Below are 6,000 nucleotides of genomic sequence, written 5' to 3'. Positions count from 1 at the left end.
TTGGATCAGTATTTCATAAACTGTTTCCATCAAACACAAGTTTATTTAATAGGCATTCTGAGGAAGAAGGATCTATCTTAAAGTTTGGATATTAAAAAATTTGGATGAAGTCACAACTTTTTTTTCAATTGCAGATATCATTTACTTTGTTAAAACTCATCCAGAAGAAAAATTTATTGTTCAGGGTTTCTTATTTTATGAACTCTAAGGTCAGAGTGTAAGGGTTAAGAACTTGGGCTTTGAATCCTGGCTCTGCCCTTTACTAGCTATGTAACTATGGGCAAGTTACTTAACACTCAGTTTCCCCATCCTATTTTACAGGCCAGCAGGGGAGGGCAGTTAGGGGCGACTGGGTTGGCAGGGGTGGGCAGTTGGGGAGGACCAGGCCTGCAGGGGAGGGCAGTTGGGGGCAATCGGGCTGGCAGGGGAGCAGTTAGGCGTCAATCAGGCTGGCAGGGGAGTGGTTAGGGGGTGATCAAGCTGGCAGGCAGAAGCACTTAGGGGCAGTCAGGCAGGCAGTCAGGTGAGTGGTTGGGAGCCAGCAGTCCTGGATTGTGAGAGGGATGTCCGACTCCCTGGGATCGGGCCTAAACCGACAGTTGGACATCCCCCGAGGGGTCCCAGATTAGAGAGGGTGCAGGCTGGGCTGAGGGATCCCGCCCTCCCCCATGCACAAATTTGGTGCACTAGGCCTCTAGTCCTATATAATAAAAGGCTAATATGCAAATCAACCAAACGGTGGAACGACCGGTTGCTATAATGCACACTGACCACCAGGGGGCAGGCGCTCAGTGCAGGAAACCTGTGCCAGGCTCAGCCAGAAGCCCTGAAGCCCTGAGCCGGGCTCATGGCTGGTGAGTGTAGTGGAGGTGGCAGGAGCCTCTCCCGCCTCTGTTGCAGTGCTAAGGATGTCCGACTGCCAGCTTACTGCCAGCTTAGGCCCGCTCCCTGCAGGGAGCGGGACTAAGCCATCAGTCAGACATCCCTCAAGGGCTTTGGACTGCAAGAGGGCACAGGCTGAGCTGAGGGACCCCCCAGAGTGCATGAATTTCGTGCACCAGACCTCTAGTTCATTTTATAAATGAAGTCACTAATTCCCAGAACAGGGAAGTAAGTACCTGGCTTAAAGCTGCATCATTTATATATAGCGAGATCAGTTTATCCACATTGGTAGAGGGGAAAGGTAGGTTAGATTGTGAAACAGATTTTAACTTTTGTGAAGTTTGCCCTGCTTTATCTTTATCTGTCCATAGTTTACTTGAGGGGTTTTTTTTAGTGGCTGCAGTTCATATCTTCACATGAATTTCAAGAGGACAGTGCGATAAGGAGATTATATTATGAACTTTGAAGAACTACATGAAGTCAGCCTAAAGATATAGTTTAATGGATGAATGTATGAGTAATTTTATTTTGATGATTGTATGACAATTTATGCATCTTACACAACCTGTAATGGTTAGGCAACTGATTTAACCATCAAGTGACCAGAAAATCCTGCCATTCTCTGTCCTTTATGCATTGTGTGACTTTCTCAAAAGTCCTGATTGTGATAATTGGGGCCCAGTAGTTGAAGGAAGTTTCCACAGTTGCGTTTATGTAGGTAGCATTTTGATAAGGGTAATTTAAAGTCAGGCAATCAGCACTTGGAGGACTCCTGCATTCATATTAAGGAGAGCAATCTCTTTTTTCTCTTAAATCTTCACTACCTGGAATTTGAATGGATCATTTGTTAAGGGTGATGGGGTTGGATGGTAAAGATACCAAAATTAAATGAACTGCAGAATGGAAAAAATGTACTAGTTATCTAACTGTTCAAGATTTTTATTTATGCTTTTACATATTTAAAATTTTTCTCTTATGAAATTCCACTCAACAAATTTCTAGAAATTTCATGTAATGTTCCAAGAATTTATGGGAAAGTAACATAATATACACAAGTATCAAAGACTCCAGCATTTCATCACCATTTCTGTTTAAGATACATGGGGTTTCTTCATTACAATTTTTGGGATAGACTTAAGCACGCAAAACGAAGTTTCAAGTGGGAACTAATTTTATAAGTTATCAATGCTTTAAAGAAGGTACAGCAAAAATTGAGTATGTTTAGATTGATATAGAAAATCAGAAAAAAGCCACTCATATGATAAGGATGTGCATACAGATTTTTTTTAAGTTGTAGAATATATAAAGTTCGAAGAATTCTGGTCTTTATTATGTTGATTCCCTTCTCCTCTCTGAGGTTGGCCCGTGGCTTCCTCATGAGTAGAAGCAATATCCTCTGCTTCCCAAGGCATTCTTTGGAGCATAAATGTCATCTTGCACTAGGTCCTGTGCAAGCACAGAACTATTTTTTATTTAAAATGTATAGACACAGGAAGTCCCGATGACTCATGTGGCTTTTATTAGTAACTGAAAAGAGAGCTTGGGACAACTAGCATAAGGGTGAGGTGAAAAGAATGGAAGTTTTTTGAGGGCTGTGATTTAATGACAGAACAGTGGAGAAGGCCCAGAGGTCCCAACCCTGCTGCTGACTAAGGAGGCCTTTGATTGTGGTCCTATGAAAATGGGAGTGGCCAGCCCTATTGGGAATGATTCAGACAAATACTGGCAAATCACTTCGCATGCACATAGTACTAGTGTAAGATCTCACTATTTTGGATTAAGAAAAATAATTCAAATTAGAATGATATGGGGTTGATAAAATTTATCTTTATGCAGGTCACTGTTTAATCATAATTGTGTAAGTTAATGAAACTTTAATATTGCAGGAGGTTGACTTGCATTCAGTTAATAGATTTTAAGTCATTAGGATTAATTTATTGAAGCCAGCCCTATGTTCTTTAACATAATAAAATAACATTTTTTTTAGAATTATAGTATTCAATTTTCCAGAACTTTTACATGCAGATAGTGTTTCTAGCTAGATTGTTTCTTTGGGTAAGTTTCTTGGAAATAGTCATCTGGCCTGGCTGGCGTGGCTCAGTGGTTGAGTGTCAGCCTACAGACCAAAGGATCCCGGGTTTGATTCTGGTTAAGGGCACGTACCTTGGTTGCAAGCTCCTCCCTGGCCTGGGCCCTGGTCGGGGTGTGTGCAGGAGAAAACCAGTCCATGTGATTTTATCACATCGATGTTTCTCACATCTGTCTTTTCTTCTCTCTCCCACTCTCCCTAAAAATCAATGGAAAAATATCCTCGGGTGAGGATTAACAACAACAACAACAACAAGAGATTTAAAAAAAATAGCCATCTGGTTTTGAGTTCTGAGGTGCTCTATGGACAAAATGGAGGGAAATTACCAATATCTAGCACTTTGGCTTTCAGGCTTAAAAGACCCTCCCACCCCCAAATATCACTGTCTTATCTAGTGCTATTAAAAACATTTCAAGTGAACAAAGAGTTACTTATTAAAAGCCTTTTGAGAAACTTGCTTAATGTATTCTTGACAAAATTCATTTAAAAAATCTCCCTCACAGTTTTATACCTTTTATTTCCTCACATCTGCTTAAGTCCATAGAATTCTTGCCGCATGATGCATAATATTAAAATTCTGCAGTAAGGATGCTTATTGAAAATAATGAGTAGAATACACATGTGATTTTCAGCAAACACATTTTTCTTGCCTTTAATCATGTTCTTTTCAAAGCTGAGGTTTTAGAGCTTCTTCACGAACAGTGAGTTTTGTTGAATTGTATTATGCTGTGAGTTATGTCAATGTCAGCCAGTTAGTATATTTTCCAGAATGATTTTTCAAGTATGTGTTTATTAGAGGTGAAATATGTGAAAAGTTTATGAAACAATGTGTATGTTTAAAAAGATACTGCATTAAGTTGTATTTGTGATAAGTTATAATTTACATTATGTTTTAATTGAGTTTACTGATAAACTACAATTTTATTTAGTTTATGCTAAAAGGTCACAGGAGATATTTTGATTTTGAAATAAGAATTTATGTAAACTCTGCATGATATTTAACTATTCTATAGGAAGATGTGAAGAACAATTTAGGAGAAAATGAAACCTAAGGGGAAAAATATTTTTGATAGTTTGAAATGCCAAAAACAGTCTGTTTTCAGTTTCTTCCAGCTCCGAGGTTAGCAACTATATCTTCTTTTAAAAAATCCTCATAATGTAGGAAAGGAAGTGAACAGATGGAGAAGTTTTATCATCCGTGGTAGTTTCCCTGTGCATTTCATTAGCAGAAGCAAGGTAACTGCCTGTACCCTACTTTCATTGGAGTCTGTGGAGAGATAAAGGTAAAATGTTAGTGGCTCAAGGAGAGGCATTAATACATGACATGCTTTTTGGTGCTGTTGGGGTTCCATAGTCCTTTCAGTGATTTTTATTATATAGAAAAGGAGTATTCAGAAATCAATGAAATGATCTTATTTAACCTCAAGCACAGATTTGACAGAGTAAAGATGCAAAGACATGTCAATAGAGAGTTAAAATTATACAAGCAATATTTTAAGCAAATCAGCTCATATATTTTGGGTAATCACAAGTAAATATCCTTACCCCAGAACAAACTGTACCTTCCACAAGCTAGAAGGTAGATTGCTATGCATGACTTCTCTATAGAAACTACATTTCACCCAGTATAAAATGCTATTTATTGGAACCTCCTTCATTATTTTAAGGGCCAGAGCAAGAAAAAGCAATGCCAATTAGCAATTATATCATATTTTATTATCACTAAGAATTTATATTTTATTGAAAGAGGTCTCCTATGCTTAAACATATATTTTTAATTATTTCTTTGTTTTTATTTTTTTATTAATCCTCACCGGAGGATATTTTCCCATTGATTTTTAGGGAATGTGGAAGAGAGAGGGAAAGACAGAGAGAAACATTGATGTGAAAAAACACTTTGATTGGTTGCCTCCTGCATGAGCCCTGACCAGGGCCTGGGCCAGGGAGGAACCTGCAACCAAGGTATGTGTCCTTGACCAGAATTGAACCCGGGACCCTTTGGTCCACAGGCCGATATGCTCTATCTACTGAGCCAAACCGGCTAGGCCCATTTTTAATTATTTATAGCATACATATTTAAAAAAGAAAATATTAGCTTTAAGTTGGATAAGCTTTCTAAAATGTATCTTCAGTGTCCAAGTCTACTGAATCATTTTTCAACTCACTTATCATCGTCTGTGTTTTCCCACACAGTATCACCCTGTGTGCCTTCAGGAGAGTTAATGTTGAATCATTTCTTAAAAGAGTGTTTGAATTATATCTGGGATTTTCTTCTAAGCTGTTGGCATACATTTTGCACATTTTGATGGTATTATCAAATGGTTTATCTGACAACAACTAGGTCTCCTATTCCTTCTTCAAATAATCTGCAAATGGTTTGTTGACCAAAGCATCAAAGTGTTACAGTTGTTCTATCCACCTGCGAGGAGGCACATTCACCTCTGTACATGGGCAGGCAGTGATAATTACATAAGAATTGCTACCTGGCTGGCAGTGTTTCAAACCATGCTGATTTCAGTTGTGTTAAAATGTAAAAATGTATTTTGTTAGCAATCAAATATGGCATTATTGGCATACATTGTATTATGGCCACTCAATAATGCTTACTATATGCATTTATGTGTTCTATATTTCTGGCCACAGATATATGTGTCTTTTGGCAGACATAATTGAGAGAAAGGATGAGTTTAGTGTACTGTTTGACATTAATATTTGATATTTAGGGGTTATGGGAAAGATCATTTTAACATTATTGAGTGACTCGGACATAAAGAGGCACAGGAGACTCTGAAAGTGGCTGACTGAAACAAGTATGACTTGTTTCTATTGCTTTGCCTGGGAGATTTTTGTAGCCTCTGGTCATATAGCTGGAGTTATGTTCAAAGTTATGTAAACACGTATGTAAGTGTCTCGTCTCACCTCACCCTTTTCCTCCCCTTATATTCTAGTCTCTTTCTTATAAACTATTAGGTGTTTTGTTTGCACCAAAATCTCACCTACTATTGCCTGTACATTTTTCAAAAACCATT

This window comes from Myotis yumanensis, unplaced genomic scaffold (genome assembly GCF_028538775.1).
Source record: "Myotis yumanensis isolate MYYU_CA2020_CCGP unplaced genomic scaffold, mMyoYum1.0.hap1 SCAF_7, whole genome shotgun sequence".
Classification (NCBI taxonomy): Eukaryota; Metazoa; Chordata; class Mammalia; order Chiroptera; family Vespertilionidae; genus Myotis; species Myotis yumanensis.
The sequence above is the reverse complement of the archived record's forward strand: the minus strand, read 5'-3'. Positions refer to the sequence as shown.